This window comes from Zerene cesonia, chromosome 25, assembly GCF_012273895.1.
Source record: "Zerene cesonia ecotype Mississippi chromosome 25, Zerene_cesonia_1.1, whole genome shotgun sequence".
Classification (NCBI taxonomy): domain Eukaryota; kingdom Metazoa; phylum Arthropoda; class Insecta; order Lepidoptera; family Pieridae; genus Zerene; species Zerene cesonia.
The window spans coordinates 5,404,088-5,424,212 of NC_052126.1; the positions used below are offsets into that span (position 1 = coordinate 5,404,088).

Below are 20,125 nucleotides of genomic sequence, written 5' to 3' on the forward strand. Positions count from 1 at the left end.
ACGCGTTAACTGTTGATTCACTGTACTTTGATCTCTTATAATCGTCAACGGATATTTAAACAAAGGAATTGTACTTTCGTGTGATTTTAGAATTGAATACAATTATTACATATCTTCTGAGATTATGTTAGTTCTTATTTTATAGTTTTAATTAAATTTGGAGTAATTGAAAAGAGAATTCATTAGTTTTTAGTCACTTATTCACAGCACACATTTCATCGCCGTTACAGGTATATTTAAAGCACTGATGATTTTACAAACACTAACACACGTAGATCACTCAATATAGATCGCGTTACACCATAAATACGGTACACTTTTTTATACTTTATATTTTTAATTTATTTATTACGCGGAGCTGAAGTGACCCGTGACGCGCGTAATAACTTTTTGTTTTGTAGTAGCCCTTTGTGATCGAATATATATTAATAATGAAATGCCGAAGAGCATGTTCGGTAGAACGCGTTAATCTCGGGAACTACTCCGGTCCGATAGACAAATTATTTCAATGTTTGGCTATATATATCATTACGCTAAGACCTGTAGGTAACTGTAGGTAACTACACATTTCTACAGATCAATAGGATCGGTGCACCAACGAGTAATGTTTCAAAATCGGGGGCTTTTTTTCCTATTGAGAGCTTCCGATGCGAGTTAGTGTTAGCCCAAAATAACTTTTCCCGTGAAACGATTTAAATCTGCCAACCCACATTTGGCCAGCGTGGTGGATTGTATCCTGAACCCACACAAGGCCCGTGTCTCAGCAGTGGGAACATGTAGGGCTGATGATGATGATGATGAAACAGGAGGAATTAATTGTTACTGGAATTTACGGGACAACATGGTCTCTACTCTACAAAGTCCTTGAACAATAAAGAGAAAAAAAAAAACATTTAAATGTTTGTTTATAACTTATTAATATTATTTGCATCAATGGTATAGAATAGGATAATTTCTAATTACATGTACTCACATAGTTTTTAAGCATATTGTTACTAACAAAATGAGACTTCATAGTTGCTCGATTAAATGGATATATATTATTATTATAACGCCTTTTCAAAAATTCTTTTAACATTAGGTAGCTGCATCTTCATATAGTCACATAGGCTATACACGTACCACAGACGAAGCAGGGCGGACCGCTAGTAAACAAAAATCACCATACAATAAAGACATCCCAATCATGTAGCTTTATTGAAAAAGAAATACGAAAAATTTCGAACTCCATATAGTGTATAAAACAAAAACAAAAATAAATATAAATTGAAGATATATTAGATAATTTAAATTTATATCCATCTTATGCATAAAGAAGTAGGTTACTCGAAATATCGAAACCAAAACGAAATTTTGTCTCGAACGGCAACGTAGGTACCTAAATAATATTTTAACAATGACATTTATGCAAATGTCATTAAAATGTTTTTTTCAGTAAGTAATAATTACAAATCGCTTATCACATTTTCATTACTTGTACTGTTCTCTCATTAAATGTTCTTTAACCTCCCATATCCTTCAAGATAAAAGCTTCATTAGATATACCAAATTTAACACCTAACACAAAACCTAGCTATAATATATTGTATTCATACCTACTACCACTACTAAATAGTTTGTTTGTTTGAACTTTGAACGCGCTTTGAAATCTCAGGAAATACTGCACCGATTTCTAAAAGAAATCGGTGCAGTATTATATACCTCTTTTAAGTACCTCAGGCGTAGCCGGGACAGAACGCTTGTTATTCGATAAGTTTTTTAGTACAATTGCTTATAAAGAATTTTTATTTGATTTAAAAAAACATGACATTTTTTTTCAATCGCAAAAATATAAGAAAAAGTGGATACCACCTATATAGCTACATTTCTATAAAAAAAAAATATAAAAAACACAGAGAATCATCTAAAACCATCCCGCATTGGACCGCCGAGGTCAGGATACCGCTACGCCAGCCGCGCCGGCGCCGCGCCGTTCCATGTTGAATGCAACTACTATCTGAATCACCAGTAACGCGACCTCACTACCGAGGTGGGAACTGGCGTAACGACTGTGCTGCCTAGACAGACAGACGTTACAGCGTTTCGATGTATTTGAAAAAGCTTTTTTTTTGTTATAAGATTAAATTTACGTACTTTCTTGTATAGTTCTCAGTATTACTCATTATAGCTCTGTGAACCTGCACTGGGGACAAACATGGGTTGATAGATGTCACAACTGGCATATTTAAACCGCGGCATTTTCATTAATTAAATTTAAACTAACCAAATTGATCGTATGATCATTTTAGTACCATACCTAAACCTGTTTACCCCTGAACGTCAATACCATTCTTATCCATTCCTCTTAAAAGCGAGCAGCACACTCGCAGAGGTCCTACAAACCATCATCATCACCAGTTTCCTCCAGCCTTCGAGACCTCACTACTTATATTCCCAATATTTATAACACACTGTCAAGGACCAGTTGCAATTGCCTATATAGAGAATTAACTCCTATTTCGTATTTCAACCCACTCCAAAAAAAAAGGTTATCAATTCGATGGGCTGAACTGATCGTGTGGTCCCCTTTAACTTTGGTCTAGTCCTCAAAAATTGAAGGCGGTTTCGTTTTGTGCTCAAAATAATCATTTGTTTGTAGATCACCGCCACATAGTACCTACTAAACGCTATTCACCACCAACCGTGTCTCACAAAATATCCACTCCCCGACAAGTACCTATACCCAACTAGCGAACATATTTCAACAACATCATTAGAGCTCAAGAGAACTCGAGCCGAGTGCACTCGATTGCAAAGCGCAACGCGGAGTAAAGGTTTGCATCGCCATTCTAGAGCTACCCTCCTAGCTCAGCTCGAAAATAGACCCGTTTACTTGGGAACTAGTTAGATAAACTTTCCTTGTTTAACATAATCTCAGTGAGCTCCATGAGAACTTCTTTTTCTATCATATTAGTGACTTACCTCATCTTTGTTTTATATAATTTTGATCATACTAGCTGCGCCCCGCGGTTTCATCCGCGTAAGTCTGTATCTCGTAGGAATATCGGGATCAAAAGTTGCCTATATATGTTATTCCAGTTGTCCAGCTCTGTATGTACCAAATTTCATTGCAATCGGTTCAGTAGTTTATGCGTGAAAGAGCAACAAACACACACACATCCTTATAAACTTTCGCATTTATAATATTAGTAGGATAGTAGGATAGGATAGGATTAAAACGTACATTTATGCAATATCAAACACGAATTGTGACCTTAAATCGCACAATAGTATTCTAATAGCCAACAAACTTGGCCACCTTGATACATTTGGACAACTATCGTCACTCATAAGTAAATTCGATTAATAACCGAAGTATGCACGAAAAATAATATCATGATTTAAACTCTATGATTTAATTTACCCACGAGTTATACTAACATAATCAAAGTTCCAAATCCACATAAAAACACCTACAAGTAACTTATTGGCTAGATAAATGAGTGCCAAATAGAATCACACCATCATCTTCATTTACCAACACTCCTACCATTTTAAGCAAACCAAACTCAACCGCCCACCGAGCACCTTTCTCAAAACCATCCTTGCCCGTTATCACGCCTCCAGCCGACCGTGTCAAACCCTGCAAACAGTTCAGCCACTTAACCAGCACTATCGGAGCGTTCACCTCACTTGACACACTGCCAGTGTTACGTCACCCGCTTAACATAACGTGACTTAGCCTCCGCTGCGCCGGTTAATTAACTTAAATTGTATACTTCATTCTGTATCTCATTAATCTACTGGTTCAGTTATGGAATATCGAGCTCTCGTGAATATACACTGGACTATTATCCTACTAATATTATAAATGCGAAAGTTTGTAAGGATGTATGTGTGTGTTTGTTACTCTTTCACGCAAAAACTACAGAACCGATTGCAATGAAATTTAGTAAGTAGATAGGTGGACGTGGTTTTTATTCCGATATTCCTACGGGATACGGGTGAAACCGCGGGGCGCAGCTAGTACCGTGTAAAGCGCACACCATCCGATATACGAGATCAAATTTCAACCTACAAAAAAAGTCATATAATTGTGTTTCTAATTACGATAACTGAAGTTGAGACACATCTTTTTTATTGTAACACAGCAAATTAAAATCAATAACAAATATACAGTACATTTGCGCATCAGATAAACGAGCTAAGCTTCAAACTTGCAGAAGAACAGACACCGTAGTTTCTTATATATGAATTTGCAGAGAACACAAACGATGCATTCATTATAAGACAGAATATGTGACGCATATAAGCAACCAAATTATTTACTATCAGATACATTTTTTCACATTCCTTGACCATGACCTTGGCTATATGTTTAAACGCTAATTTGTTGTCATAATTCTTTAACGATTACTTTGTGTCTTTAATATTCATTAGTATGATTCCACTGTGTTCATCTCATTTAACATAAACGGCATGACTAAAGATTTTGAATTTATAGAGGTTCATAAACGAAAATTAAGTACAGTAAATTAAGATATACCACCATCGCCTGCAAATTTGTATATCACAGGCCATATTCTATCATATACATATCAAATTTGTAACACTTGATGTTATTGCATAGCGTTTAATTTGGCGTAAATAATAATTGTTACAAATAACAACCGAAAAAAAAGATAATAACGAGTCGTGCAGTCAACCTAGTTATGCTATTATGTAAAGACAATTGATATTGTATGATATCCAAAAAAGGCAGTGGTGGCTTAGTGGTGAAAACCTCGGACTACAAAATCGACAAGTCGGGGTTCGAGGCCGGGCGAGCGAGCAGGAAATAAATCGATTTTTTCAATTTATCTGCACATGTGGATAACATCACCACTGCTTAAAATGGTGAAGGTAAACATCGTGAGGAATCCTGCATGTCCAAGAATCAAAAGTTCAACGGTATGTGACATCTGTCAACCCGCACTTGGCCAGCGTGGTGGATTATGGCCTGAACCCTCATAGGAGGCCTGTGTCCCAGCAGTGGGAACATAAATGGGCTGATGATGAATTGATATTGTTATTAGTATTATGGATGGATGGATGGATGGATGTAAGAATGTTTATTACTCTTTCACGCGAAAACAGCTTATCGTATCTTTACGAATTTTGGCAGCGGCAGTTAAGTATGGATATAGGTTTCTTTTTACCCGGGTACCACTCGAGTGACGCCACGAGTTTCATCTAGAATACATTTTTTTTAGAAATCAAATTACAATTAGATAACATAAATACAGAATGATGATATTCGTTAACAAATATGAACTTAAAAGCGAGCAAAAGTGATTTATTCAACTACCGCCATAACACATTACTTTGCGATAACAGTGCAGAAACCAGATCGCAGACAGACATAATTCATCTCTTATGTCATCCATCTACAGCCAAAAACCTCATCAGACCTCGGCGTGAAAAGTCAAATATTTTTACTAGCTCTCGGCCCGCGACTTCGACCGCGTTACATTAGGTAAAGAAATACAGTCTAAGACGTTTTCCCCGCATAACTTCTCATCCGTGGTGATTTCGTGTAATTTCTCACACTATACCTGTGGTACTTGTAATTTCATTCAAATCGGTTCAGTAGATAAGGCGCGAAGAGACAGACAAACAGACAGAGATACTTTCGTATTTGTAATATAAGTGGGAATAAAATGAACAGACACACAGATCTACATAAAGATGACCTCTATCACAAGTGCATTAGTCTCAGAACAGGCGGGTCAAAGTTATCGATGCCACAATGGACCACTTGTGACGAATCATCCAACTGATCCGATAGTAGTTTTGAGGTCAGGCCAAAATATCTAGCTCTTATAATATTAGTAGGATACTTGAGTCATTTGACATGATAAATAAATGGGATCTGTTATGTATTAATTGAAAATGTTTATAGTAACTATGTGATTTTTAATTCTAATTCAAATCATTTATAATAATTTCATTTTAAGTCAAACACTGTATATATTATGATTATGATTTATTCTCTATTTCTTTTGCATTCAAACAAACAACGTAGGTACAATGCATTCGCAATACGCACAAAATAGTCTATGAATTACTTCTAGGAAACAAAAAATTATTTTCAAATAAACTGTATAAAGTAATTCCACAAGATGGCGATGTTAGCACATCAATATCACTTTTAGATATACCCGCAAAATTCTTTAAAACAATGCGCTTATAAAGCTTATAACCTACACATAGATTACGTGCTACTCAATTAATCAATCGATTTAAATCAAACATGCCCACCGCACAGTTTGATTCAACAGAATAGATAGTTTCTATCATTTCAATTACGATAAATGTCTACCCGGGCGAAGCGGGGGCGAGCAGCTAGGACATGTCAAAACCCTCGATGTGTAGAGTACACACAACCCTACCACGCGGCGACGGTTCGTCGACCCGCGACACGAGTTCAGAGGTTTCCTTGAGCGCCGCGCCGTGCCGCGTCTAGAAGGTGTATTAATGCATCTCACGTATCAGAGCGTCACTGTTCATTCGGCAGACGGATTGCGAGTTAATCCATGAGGAGCTTTTGTTTATCTCGTGTTTGATGCGTAAAGCTGGATATCTATTATGTTCGCAAATCTCTTGCGTTTTGCTCCCACAACCGCTCTGATATATAACCGCTATGATACCTGAAGATTCGCGTATCTCCATAGAGATACGCGTGCTCCACAGTCCAGAACAGACTTGAGCTCTCCTTTGTGTGCCCAAACCGCCGCCCACTGGAGCGTTGCGCGTTACACGCTCCAAGTTCGCAAATGTATCCACTATGCGGTGCTATTGCAAGAGCTTGTTCGGCAGCATGGTGGATACCCGGCTTTACACGCGATATTGTGACTACTACTACTCGTTATTGTCCGTCATTTTACTAGCTGTACCCGCGAACTGTGTTTCGCCATCAAAAACCTTTCATTCAAACTTCCATTCCTCTATTTGGGTCTTTTAGAAATCAACCAACTTATGAAATATAACAACTTAACGTTTAAAATTTTATCCTGTGTATTTTATTTAGGTCAAAGGGACTTAGGTACGTTAGCGAAGAAATAAGTATTTCGAACGGATCTTAAACATGATATATTCTTTATATTATTTAATCCGAACACATTACAGCGAGCATGGTCAAGGGTGTTAAAATGTATAAAATTTCTAACTGTATAATAAACGCGTAAAATCACACAGAAGAGAATAATCAATAATATCCAAATCGCGGCGCAAAATAACATTTCACCAGTAGTAACACGACCAGACGGTAACCTTCATAAAATCCAAAGAAACTTCTAGAGAAAAACCGTCTCGTCGCAAACATACAATCGACATTGCACCGTCGATAAAAAAATCCCATTCACTCGATTTGCGAACATAAAACGCAGTTATACAAAAAGAGCGGGAACTAATAAAGCTCTAGAACCAATGAGGGTCTTTTATAAAGCAGATCTGAAAAACTGGGTTATATAGGGAAAAAAGATTTCATCGGGCGTGCAGCTAGCTGTGTAATCTCAGGGGTAATGAATTACTGTATTTTGTTATTGTTTTTTTTTTTGCTGGGGATTTTGTAAGAAAAAATAAGGCGTGATCAATTATTTAATTTTGTTAACGAAATCGCTAGCAATTATGCTCACTTTGTCTCTAACTTTACAAACGTCATCATACTTTATTCTAAGGTAGAACAAAGTACGAATTATTGTTAGTTACAAACTATCTAAATTAGGTTAACAACTTTTTCAAATCGTTGATAATTTACCGCTGTATGAATGTAATATAAAATATGTACACATATCAAAATAAATTCTCGAATAAAAATCGCATTTGAATTTGTTTTATTTACTTAACGGCTAATGAACCTGAGGATAGAATGTAACGATAATCATGTATAAAAGAAACCCTTATTAGTATTTATAGTAAGACTATGTCGGTATCTGAGAAAACTTGAATTTTTCTTTACATCCATACTGACCTAGTTTAGATATGGTGTTAACGTGTAACAATGGTGCTCCTTTAACCCAAATCCTTATAAAAATAATAGTGTCCTGATCTATTCCTCAACACATAACCTATCTGCCAGTGACAGTTCGTTCCAAAAACGGCCAGCTGGAACAAACATAGAAAACGAAGAAAAAAAAATAGCGCAAGCTCCTGGAGATAATCGATGCCTTGCTATTGACACATTTTTTGCTGCTAAAGAACGTTCTACATACAAAAAAATCTACTCAGAATTCAATACAATCTAACACTAGCGATACATAAAAGGCACAAACGTTGCGTATCTCGTATGCAAGTCGGATCAACATGTACCTAGAGGCGAGACGTCGTCGATCACAAAGGAATTGTATAATGGCCGTCTTTAGTGCATTTATGTGTGTGCCATTGTTGAATATCAACTGGGCACTTTGTGCAGATCTAGTATTGATAGTTCATCTCGCTTTAGACCAGATGTTCCATGTGGCTCGGCTTGTAAACTCTTTGAATTAAAAAGTCTATGTTGATAACACGCGCACAGACAATGATCATAGAAATCCATATAATCTCACTAATATTGTTTGTAATAATGTTTTTTCAACTCAACGCCATAAAGTTGCAACCCTAGTTGATAGATAGCACTTAGAAACGACCACTGCTGCTATAGGCATGTCGTTCTAGAATTTAGTTCAATCAATCCTGCTACACGTGGTGGCTCAGTGGTGAGAACCTCGGACTTCAAAATCGATAAGTCGGGGATCGAGACCGGGCGAGCGTGCAAGAAATAAATTGATTTTTCAATTTATCTGCGCATGTAGATAACATCACCACTGCTTATAACGGTGAAGGAAAACATCGTGAGGAAACCGGCATGTCCGAGAATCAAAAGTTCGACGACATTGCACGCACTTGGCCAGCGTGGTGGATTATGGCCTGAACCCTCATAGGAGACCTGTGTCCCAGCAGTGGGAACATATATGGGCTGATGATGATGAATCCTGCTACACAACAGAGCAGCATAGCGTTAGATTTTAACAAAAAGACCACCCTAAATCTAACATCTATTTATTCTAGAAATCTTAAAAATCATCATAACATACTATACATTTAATATATACATACCACCGGTTAGGAAGTTTCAGTTTCAACTTATCTGGCGACCTATTCCGTAAGTATTCAAAACAAAAAAAAAAAAAAAACGTTAAGACAATAAGACAACATCCGTATTTTTCTCAATTCCAACATTCGAAAGAACACCGTCCAATGATCCAGTAAGAAGCAAATAAGCAACGATATAAAGTTACGACGAAAGTTGGCCGACTATCGACGTTGCGGTTAAGCGGTCGCCGCGGAATATTTTACTACCTAGTATGCTGATATCGAATTGCATTCATATACCTACGTGCTACTACTGGATGATATAGTCTAGTAAATAAAAACTTCTTTTTAACTCTATTATATACTTTAAACTAGCTGTTTCTATTGCTTCACTCTCGTGGCGAAAATAAATGTTCATGATGTAAACTATCATAGCCTTACATCCCCTATTTAACCCCCTTGAGAAAAGAATTTATGAATATCATTTCTTAGTCTACATCATAGTGGCTATGTGCATGACAAATTTCAGCACGATGGGTCCAGTAGTTTGGGCTGTGCGTTGATAGATCAGCCAGTCAGTCAGGTTAGCATTTTATAGCTGCACCCGGCAAACGCTGTTCTGCCTTACTCTTATCATTTAGGGGTATGAAAAATAGATGTTGGCCGATTCTCATAGATACCGGATAAGCACAAAAAATTTCATCAAAATCGGTCAAGCCGTTTCGGAGGAGTATGGCAACGAAAACTGTGACACGAGAATTTTATATATTAGATTAAGATTTTAAGATTTGTGTCAGCAACTAACAAGCTACACATTCTCACTTGTGTTTGTTTGTTTTTGTTAGTTATTTAAGACTTTTGTTACGAATTCATGAATTCATGCTTTCGTTTTAAAAAAACTACAAATTTCTTTTTTTAATCTACACCTCTACGATAATATAATAAAAAGGAAGAATTAATATTTTTTTTGTTTGTTTGTAATAGAAAAACTCAAAAACCACTGGCCCGATTTTAAAAATTCTTTCACCATTAGGAAAGCTTCAACTTCACTGAGTGGCATAAGCTATATACATGTACCACGGGGGAAGCCGGTGCGAACAGCTAGTCATAAATATTAACAATTGGTATAGGTAGATAACATAAGAGAAAGTTAAGTAAGTACACTAGATTAGTAAGATCACGCGATGAGAGAATACCCACGTATCCGCCATATTTATAACCTTTTGTCGTTTGATTGCAATTTATAACCGGCTCGACGTAAGATGCTGTTGGGAATCTTTCACTTGTCTTACTTAATATTAAACAAGATTAATAATTGCACATAGCAACACTTAAAAACATTTTATAGTACATAATCGTTTATGACTGTAACGGAAGGTACACTTGAAAACGCTCTGTTCCCGTATTATGTATGTGTGTGTGTGTATATAGTATGTGTTTGTCTATAACCGATTCCTTGGAGACTCGATTTTGACCCACTTTAAACGGGCAGATTTAATTCAAACTTCGTACATTTATCAAGGATCGGTGACAATAAAAAAAACTTCATGGGTTTATCTTGTAATCCAGATTAGGATCGACAGAATAAATGAAATTATACACAATTTAAATCTGTTCGTTGTATAGTGAGTCAAAATCGTGTCCAAAGGAGTCAGTAACAGACAAACGTACAGCTGATTGATGATGCTAATATAAGCGTGTTAAAAGTAACCAATCACAGTGAACAATCACCGTAAAAGTCAGACAAATTCTTACCGATAGTAGATCAATTGGGAATATTAGTTCGTACCTGGAAGCAGATAAATATAAATAAGAAAACATTATTAAAAAAAAATAGCATAAAAACATTTTAGTAAACAGTCTGCGCCCACGTTTAAACTAAGAGTACGAGATGTATAACAACATTAAAACTATCGTAATATAGAAATTGAATTATCTGTTCTTAAAATTAAAATCCAAAATTCACTGGCACATTACTTAAAATTATACGCAGAACAGGAACTTCGCCGTTGACAAATTCATACTTATTTATAAGTTTATGTACTACTAGCTGCGCCCCGCGTTTCACCCGCGTAAGTCCGTATCCGGTAGGATTATCGGGATAAAAAGTTGCCTATATGTTATTCCAGTTGTCCAGCTATCTACGTACCAAATTTCATTGCAATCGGTTAAGTAGTTTTTGCGTGAAAGAGCAACAAACACACATACATCCTTACAAACTTTCGCATTTATAATATTAAAAGGATTAGTAGGATGTAGGTAGATACCAGTGGGTTAATTGTAATATGCTCGCAGCTGTATGTACGCAAATAAATATGTACCTACATCACGTGTGTATCTGTTGAATGTTTTTTTTTTTTTAATTCTGAGATTTATTTTATTAATTGTTATAGTGGCAACAGAAACTACAATCATTTTTGAAAATTTCAACCGTCTTACAATGGCCAGTTAGAATATAAGACTAAGACATTCGAATACAAGTGAATTTCAATAATCAGTATAAATAAAACAAATTAAAAAAAAAGCGAATACATGTAGATTACAAGCACATCAACTCAACCATCTCTTCGTCTATAACCATCCAAACCCATAAAACCCTTATATGTTACATACCCACAATAACACCTAATACGGTTACACCCACATAACACCAATTTCTATTTGTTACACGTGGGTAGCTGAGAAACGTGACGTCACGAGCCATAACTCCGCGACCGAAACCGATAAAATTATATGGCTTTTAAATAAATAACCACTTCAATACACCTTATTCTGTTATCGTCTGACGTTTTTTTCATCCGCAAGGTACCAACGTAGCCGCACAGAGGCTTTCTTCGGTTTCGTTAATTCAATTGTGGGTTTAGCAGGGTCATTATACCTGGGTCGCTGACTAATTATAACCAGTTACCGTGGGTCCCCGGCTCGACGGAACGCAGTGCGGTTTTGGTCGGTAGGAATCCGACATAACCCACGACTTTTTCCCCAGAGCAGAGCAGTGGGTCTCTATGTAAGATTTCCCCACTTATAGACCCATTACATCTAATTAGATGACAAAACACTAACGAACTATCTATAGATATATCTCAAATTTTAAAATTAATAATTATTTAAGAAATCATACCGCCTTCAAATTGTCAAAGCTTTCTAACGGCATCATTTGTGAATACCCACCGGGAATCGAACCCAGGACCCCTCGGTTCAACGCTAAAGCGTAAACCACAATAACAACGGTCATAAAACTGTGGAACAAATCAATATGCAAACATAATACTTTAATGTATAAAAGAACATAAATCAAAATATGCATATATAACATCCGTCGCAAACGCATGTATAAGAGGAAGTGAATTGTACAAGGAGACATAACGCAGTCTCAGCAAGTGACGTCACGGCGTAAATCCATTTGCACTGAACTAATATTATATGTAGGGTCACCATGATTGGGCATAAACGGACTCACTTTATATAAGTTTTATAGTTCTTTTTAGGTTATTACTAAATACATCAAAATTAAACGTATACTTAAGGACCAATATTAAAGTATTAAAATGACTTGTCTTTCATGAACTGTAAGCAAGTCAAATTTTATTATAAGTTAAGGAACATATAATTTATAGTATTTTAAGTCAAATAACAAAACATCATTCCACTTAAACCATAACCCAAAAAAATTTCATAAGCCTCAAAAATCCTTTAGCGACACCCATAAATTACAACACTTTAAAAACTCCCACTTAAACGTATTCCACTCGTGAAACGATCGCAATCACAAGCGCCGGTGTTTACACGAACACTCAGCTGCATCTGCATCTGACAAAATAATTACACAAATTTGCAATCAACGGCACGGCGGTAAAACAGTTTACACTTTTAAATTGATGAGAGTTTATTCATAAAGCTTTGTATGGCGGGCCGCGTTAAAATTAATAAATCTCTCTGTTCCTTGTAAAAGTATAATTCGACGAAGTTTAAAGATATTTGCTTACAATTATAAATATAACGCGATTTACCATTATTAAATTACGATTTTTCTTTAAAGAATAGAAATATAACCAGTCATTCGACATAAATTAAATTGTAGTAATATTTTTTGTAGAGAATGCTAATAACAAACTAATAAAAAAAATATTCAAACAAGTCACACCAAAACCAACCCACTTCGCAAATCAAAACCACAACATCACACATATTTACATAAATATTTGCACTTAGACTTATCCCTCGCTTCAGGCAAATCATAGTCACCCTACCGTTACTAATGCAATAATAAAGCAATTTCATTGCGCACCTCAACGCCCCGCTGCGAACACCACTATTATTATCTATGTGGAAGCAATATTGCTTGAAGATAGGGCAATTTACCATCTCCACAATATTGTCAACGCAAATCATACATAGTATATCATTCGACTAAAACTTTAGAAATATTCGTTTTTTTATTACTTTTCACTTGAACTAATAGTCTCAGTCTGTTAATTCAAAAAACAAACCATTGTAAGGGATAAATCAATATCATAAAATAAAAAAAACATATTGTCATTGTAAGTATATAATCTAACCATTAGCATCGTTATTTTTGTGTGTGTTTGTTATTGAATCCACATTTGTTCCGTTTGGCAACAAGAAAAAAATAATTATATTATTTTTGGGAACACATTAGATACCGTTTAATGCACTATCGTACAATGTAAACGAAGCATTATTATCACAATAACCTAAAAACTTAAATAGGGCAATACAACAATCCCAAACAGAATCAAATGAACCTAAAAACATCTTAATTAGACCATCCCTCGTCTACTCGCTTTTGTTCGGGGCCATTGTGTCGCAATCTGGGTTGAAATATTACTCTTAATTATGCGAAAATCCTTTTTATATCACTTTCTTTGTGCTACTGTGTGACATTTAGGAGATTTTTTTTATGTTCAGTCTGCAATGGAGCTGGTGGGACGCCTGATGGTAAGCGCTACCATCGCCCATGAACATTTGGAGAGGCATAAGGTCCATTGCAGGCCTTACGCCTCTACAAATGGATTGCCGTCTTTTTGGGAAGGGATTAAGAAAGGATTGGGGATAGGAATAAAGGAAAGGACTGGGAAGGGTAAGGAAAAGGATATGGGCCTTCAGGAGTTGAATATGAAATGCCATACTTATTAATATATTGCAGGCGAATATTCTTTGACAGTATTCTACGCTCTCTAGTTTATAATAAAAACTTGTTGTTACATTTCTTTTGTGTTATTCCGAAGATGTTATGCGGATGAAAATCTAGATCTTAAAACAGACAAACTGGTTAAGCTAGCTCCACATGTCATAATTATAACTTCATACTGGTGTATTAGACGAATCAATTCGAAGTGAATCGCTTACTTTTCGGTAGATATAACCCATCAATTCACCTCCAATACGATATAAAAAAATACAAATTTAACTATCCCTTTTACGTAAAACTTTACAGCTGGGATCAATCCCAATCTATCCCAACTACTACACAACGGATCTACTAAAAATTACCAAAAAACCAGGTCAAATTATGGGAAAAAGTCGGAAAATCCACCCACAGGCCACTTGGTTATCCGTTTCATGCAAGTCTAGCGAAAAAGCCGGCACTCCAGCACTTAGATACAAGGCATCTTCCGTGATACAGTATAATAAGGGTCGGCGCACTGCAAGTGGGTCGTCGGGGTTGGCTGGGGTGCTGGGGTCGACGACCTGATGATGCGCCACTGCGCTCTCCTTTGCAAGCCATTAGGGGTTGTTGGTAATTAATTGTCTTGTGTCCCGTTGATGGCCCCGGTCCATATCTTAATTCTTAATAACCTTGTTCTTTTCAAATCAAATGCACAATTCATATATTTAAAGCAAGCGTTTGAAACAATATCGTCTTGAATATATGGCAAGCGTATATTGGTTGGCCGACTTGTTTTATCATGTTTTTATGCATAGAAAGGAAACAAAGACTTACACATAAACGTAAAACTAACATGAAAATAATCATGAAATCTAATTTAGCTATTTATTTAATGCCACAGCGTAACTATGCGTTGTCAAAGGATCCATTAAACTGATGGAAATTTAACGGAAAATGTGAAGTCTACCTGGGGGACAGAGAGTCAATCACCTACTCGCTCATACACCTCCTGATTAAATTATAAATTAGACCCTTGTACGCCGTAACAGGGTTCAAAACCTCACAAGCTCCAATCAATGTCACCATGCGGGATCATAACCAAGAAGTCTATATAAACTAATGAGCGCATTTCCACTAAGCCCCGTTTCGTAACCCGACACACGCGTCACTCTGACGTGGCGGTAATTAGGTGCCGCTGGGTGACCTTAGGGTCCCGAAATAAACGGTATATCTTCAAGTTCGGCTTCGACTTCAAGATGGTAAGGAAATTAGCGCTGTATATACGCACAACTCGTTAAGATACCCATTTCGATAACGCACTGTTTTTTCATAATAATAACCGAAGACAAAATGCACTGCTATTTTTATTTATTAAGAATTTATCGCACAATAAATACATACACACAAAAACAATTATACACAAAAGTATTCACTGTACAAACTGTCGGCCTTATCGCTTTGAATCAATTTCCCTGAGGCAACCTTGGGATATATAGGAAAATGAAAAGACCCAAAAACGTATATGGCGTATATACAAGAAATGAACACATAACTATGTGACAATAAATTCCAGTTTAAATAATCAATAGAATTAACGGTAAAGTAAACGACAAAGAAGCCTACACATAATTATAGAAAAACAACCCTTTCTTCATTCACAGTCGGATAATAAACATACTTGCGTACTAATAATCCCTCATGCCACTACACTTAAAGCTGCGTTAAATTTTAATATATTCAGTGCGTCTAATGTATTACATAATAAGATTAGCATACAGCCCAGCCTATTAATGCATGTCTGAGTACTACTATATATATATATAATGTAAAGTACTGGACCCTCGCCACGACTCTGCACGAATAGCTTGTTTTTTCAGTTTTTCAAATGTTTTATAGTTATTATCCCAATCAACGCAGGCACGCACCATCAAAAATTCATTAAAATACGTTCAGCCGTTCTTGTGTTACAAGTGGTGTAACTAACAGACTTTCTCTCTCTACATATTATAATATTTATAAACTGGCTTATGCATGTGGCTTTGCGTTAGTTTAACAGAAGTTATTATACATATAAACCTTCCTCTTGAATGGCTTTATCTTTTAGAAACACGCCATCGAAATCCATTGCGTAATTTTGAAGATTTAAGCATACATAGGGACATATGGACAGAGAAAGCGACTTTGTTTTATACTATGTAGTGATATGCCTATAAGACATATAAAGTACTATTCCATTCACATCCTCCTTAATAATGGCAATGATTAACGACTTAGAATATGGCCTTAATGAGTTCTGTTTTGATTGGAATACTTATGAATCTATATCTATATATATAAAATTCTCGTCTTATATATAAAATTCTCGTGTCACAGTTTTCGTTGCCAAACTCCTCCGAAACGGCTTGACCGATTCCTCTGAAATTTGGTGAGCATATTGGGTAGGTCTGAGAATCGGCCAACATCTATTTTTTATCCCGATATTCCTACGGGATACGGACTTACGCGGGTGAAACCGCGGGGCGCAGCTAGTTTCATTATAAAATTGTCCTACAAAGATTGGTTTTTGGTTACACACACATTTGGGCGTATATGAGTTCTCTAGAGTGCTCAATTCGGTAATTGTAATTGTGTCGTTATGTCTGTCAGTTAAAATGACATAATGTTGCGTAAGTGATATGCCTATAAGACATAGGGATAATATATTCCTTCGCTCTCCAATTACCTACATAGATCAACGAGTGAAGATCGAAGTGATCCGCAGGTCGAAAAAGCGGAAAAATCTATATAACAGAGGATATACTCAATCTAAAATCTTAATATACAATCCGTTAAAGAGTAATTCCGAGATTACATCTTATTAGCCTTAATTAATATACCGTTTACTCGATACCCGTGAGATAAGACCCGTTAGATAAAACAATGAATCGCAAACCGACTCACTTTTATAACAATTACAAGGCGAGTGTGGGAGTATGAACACGTCTCAGCACGAATTAGGCCAGCTCGCAACGGGGAAGGTACCACCACCGACACAGAAGATCGGCGTGAAATAGAAGCATGCTAACATTGTACTTTCCAGTACATTCCCTTTCTTATGGGAAGATAATCATTGAAAGGACGACGGGACACTTTTAAGAAGTACAGGATATCCTTTATTTCTTAAAAGTTATGTTCATGTAAAAGAACTGTTCATGGGCGGTGGTAATCGCTTGCCATCAGGCAAACCTCATCAGGTCATAAGCGGGCACGGGCAGGTTGTAAGCTAAAACGAAAATTTTAATTTAAAACATACGAGTACATATATGTATTGTGTCATATACAAATTCTTCTCTACAAAAGACTAAACCCAGCCATATATATAGGTACATATAAATACGTATCACATTATTTTCAATAGTCACTGCGTACTATTAAACAATGCACAAAACAGAAAGTGTTCAAACACACATCTAACGCGACGTTAAACTTTATCACCCACAGCATACTTATTTATATGTATCATTATGGCTCTCATAATAAATAAGCTTTCCACTAAACATCTCATGTGCCCACAATAGTTTCATTATCGAGTTGCACGTGACTTTGTGAAGTTTCTAGAAATGCGCTTTAGCCGATACTCGAAGTGAAATTATTTTGCTGATGGAAATGAAAACGTTTGCAATGAAAATAACGTAAAAGACATAAATAAAACGCGAAGAGTAAAGCGATATACAATTTATTTGCATTCTAAGTGAGAACTTGTATAGATATATCCGAAGAACATCAAATTAACTTAATAAAGTAACTAACAGTCCGCTTCACTTCGTCATGTCATGTTACATATGGCCTATAGCATTCACGTAATGAAACGGTGAAAGATTTAATTTAGTCCAGTAGTTCCTGAGATAAATGTGTTCAAACAAACAAACACCACTATGTGTAGATAGAAGATATTTGCAGTAACTAGTTCAATAACAAGTGCAAGTAGGAAAAAAATGCAAACGTAAATAACATATGATGAGCTAATTATTAGTATTATCCTATACAGGGAACTAAAGCTAGGTATATATATAACGAATTATATTATACCAGACGCTCGTCTCGGGTCCGGATATCAAGATTCCCATTTTACCCCAAGGGAGCATTTAATCGGGATTAAAACTATCCTATCACCCAAGTCGGCTCATACCCTGTCTGTATACCAAATTTCATCCAAATCCGTTCAGTAGTTTCACCGTGATTGACGAAGAAACATCCAAACAAACTTTCACATTTATAATATTAGTGGGATGTGTGATAACAAGCAAATATAATTTACACACCTATGCAATTACTGTACTCACGTAAAGCTAATCGTACATTACATCTTCATATCACCTTGAACCAAACGACCCGCCGTAGGTGTTTGAATAATTCATTTGTTTCACAACACAATGCTCACCCATTTAGTGCCGATATCCATTCATACTTGGATATCAGTGTTATTGTGATATAATTTGTTGTTTGTAGAAGCCGGTATCGCAAATGTATCATAGTATTTCATTAGGTAGCACGGGTGAAGCCGGGCAGAAATTTACATATGAAACCGGTCAATTTTTTTTATGTGATAGCTTAGGAGCTGGTGGGTCACCTGCTGGTAAGCGACCAGCACCGTCCATGAAGATTTACAGAGGCAAATGAATACCTGTGCGAACTGTATTGAGTTAAAAGAGGGATTGATGCGAGGGAATAAAGGAAAGGACTGGGAAGGGTAAAGCAAATGGTACAGGTCTCTGTCTCCCCCAATCACTGAACGAAACTCATTAGCATGCCACTCGTCGCACCGATCTTCTGTGGTGCAGTAGATTCGATAGTTTGCGAGCTGGCCCAATTCGTGCTTAAGTGTGCTGTAGTGTGCTCAACACCTACACTCAGGGACTAACTACTAACATACACACAGAAGTCGAATCACGAAACGATTTTTCAACGCGGCGGCAATCGATGGAAACAAGGTCGCCTACACTAAGCGGATACGCGACCTTTAAAGCCTTACGTTTTGACACCGGGCTCAGCTTATAGGGCGTCTGAGGTGTCTCGTCTAGTCTAGATACCGTACACTACGGTATTATATTTGAGACTTCAAAAGGGGGAAAGACATGCGTGTTAAAATCAGTCAGCGACACCTGGACGAAGAAATGTATTTTTTTTTTTTCTATAGGGTTATGTCGGAATTCTAAATTTCAGTCAATAGCTATCTCTATCAACAAATATAAATAATAAAAAATATTTAGAAATTATAGTGACCACGCTCGCTGCAAAGTGTTCGAAACGTCGGGTTAATAATACAATGAATAAATCGCGTTTAAAATCCGTTTAAAAGTCTTTAATTTCTAAATGTATAATACTTGCGTAAAATCAAACATAAGAAAATACTAATAAAAATATGTTTAAGTTTAGAGAAACGCACAAATAAACGTCAATTAAACCGACCCAAGTAAATTTTACTGAAATGTTTCGTATATGTGCGTCAGATATGGGGTTGGCGACTTGAGTTTGAACGTATTTATATTTATTTTTATATTGTTTAATAACATAGTTTTATAAACATAACAGTTTTATTGATTTTAAAATGTTATACTCAGTGGATCGGCTTGTTTTTGTTGCAACTGCATCAACTCAGTAAAAAAATGCAACTTTGTGTATCAAAATGAAAATAAAAGTTTAATTTTCATAATACGTTAATATTTAATTCACCTAAATACATATTTCTCTCCGTTCCTCTACAACACAAATCCTAAACATATTAACCAACTCATCCACAAACACACAAACACACCGCCACAAACTCTCAATCGCCAGCCCTAGCGCACAATTTAGTCCAAGAAAATGGGTAGGGTAAATGCGAATTTGAGATTAAAACTTGAATTTTTGATATAATTTACTTTG

General features: G+C 36.2%; 1 protein-coding gene and 1 long non-coding RNA gene across 2 annotated transcripts in view; one reads left to right on the top strand and one right to left on the bottom strand.

Moving 5' to 3' along the window:
• The window catches only part of LOC119836830, an 18,347-nt gene extending 16,797 nt beyond the window's left edge, over positions 1 to 1,550 (top strand). Inside the window, exon 3 of the long non-coding RNA XR_005288117.1 lies at positions 1,540 to 1,550. This is a non-coding gene — a long non-coding RNA (uncharacterized LOC119836830). The remainder of the gene's footprint in view (positions 1 to 1,539) is intronic.
• Positions 1 to 20,125, bottom strand: part of LOC119836623 (protein MTSS 1) — a 149,591-nt gene that overhangs the window by 105,057 nt on the left and 24,409 nt on the right. The gene's annotated exons all lie outside the window — the stretch shown is intronic.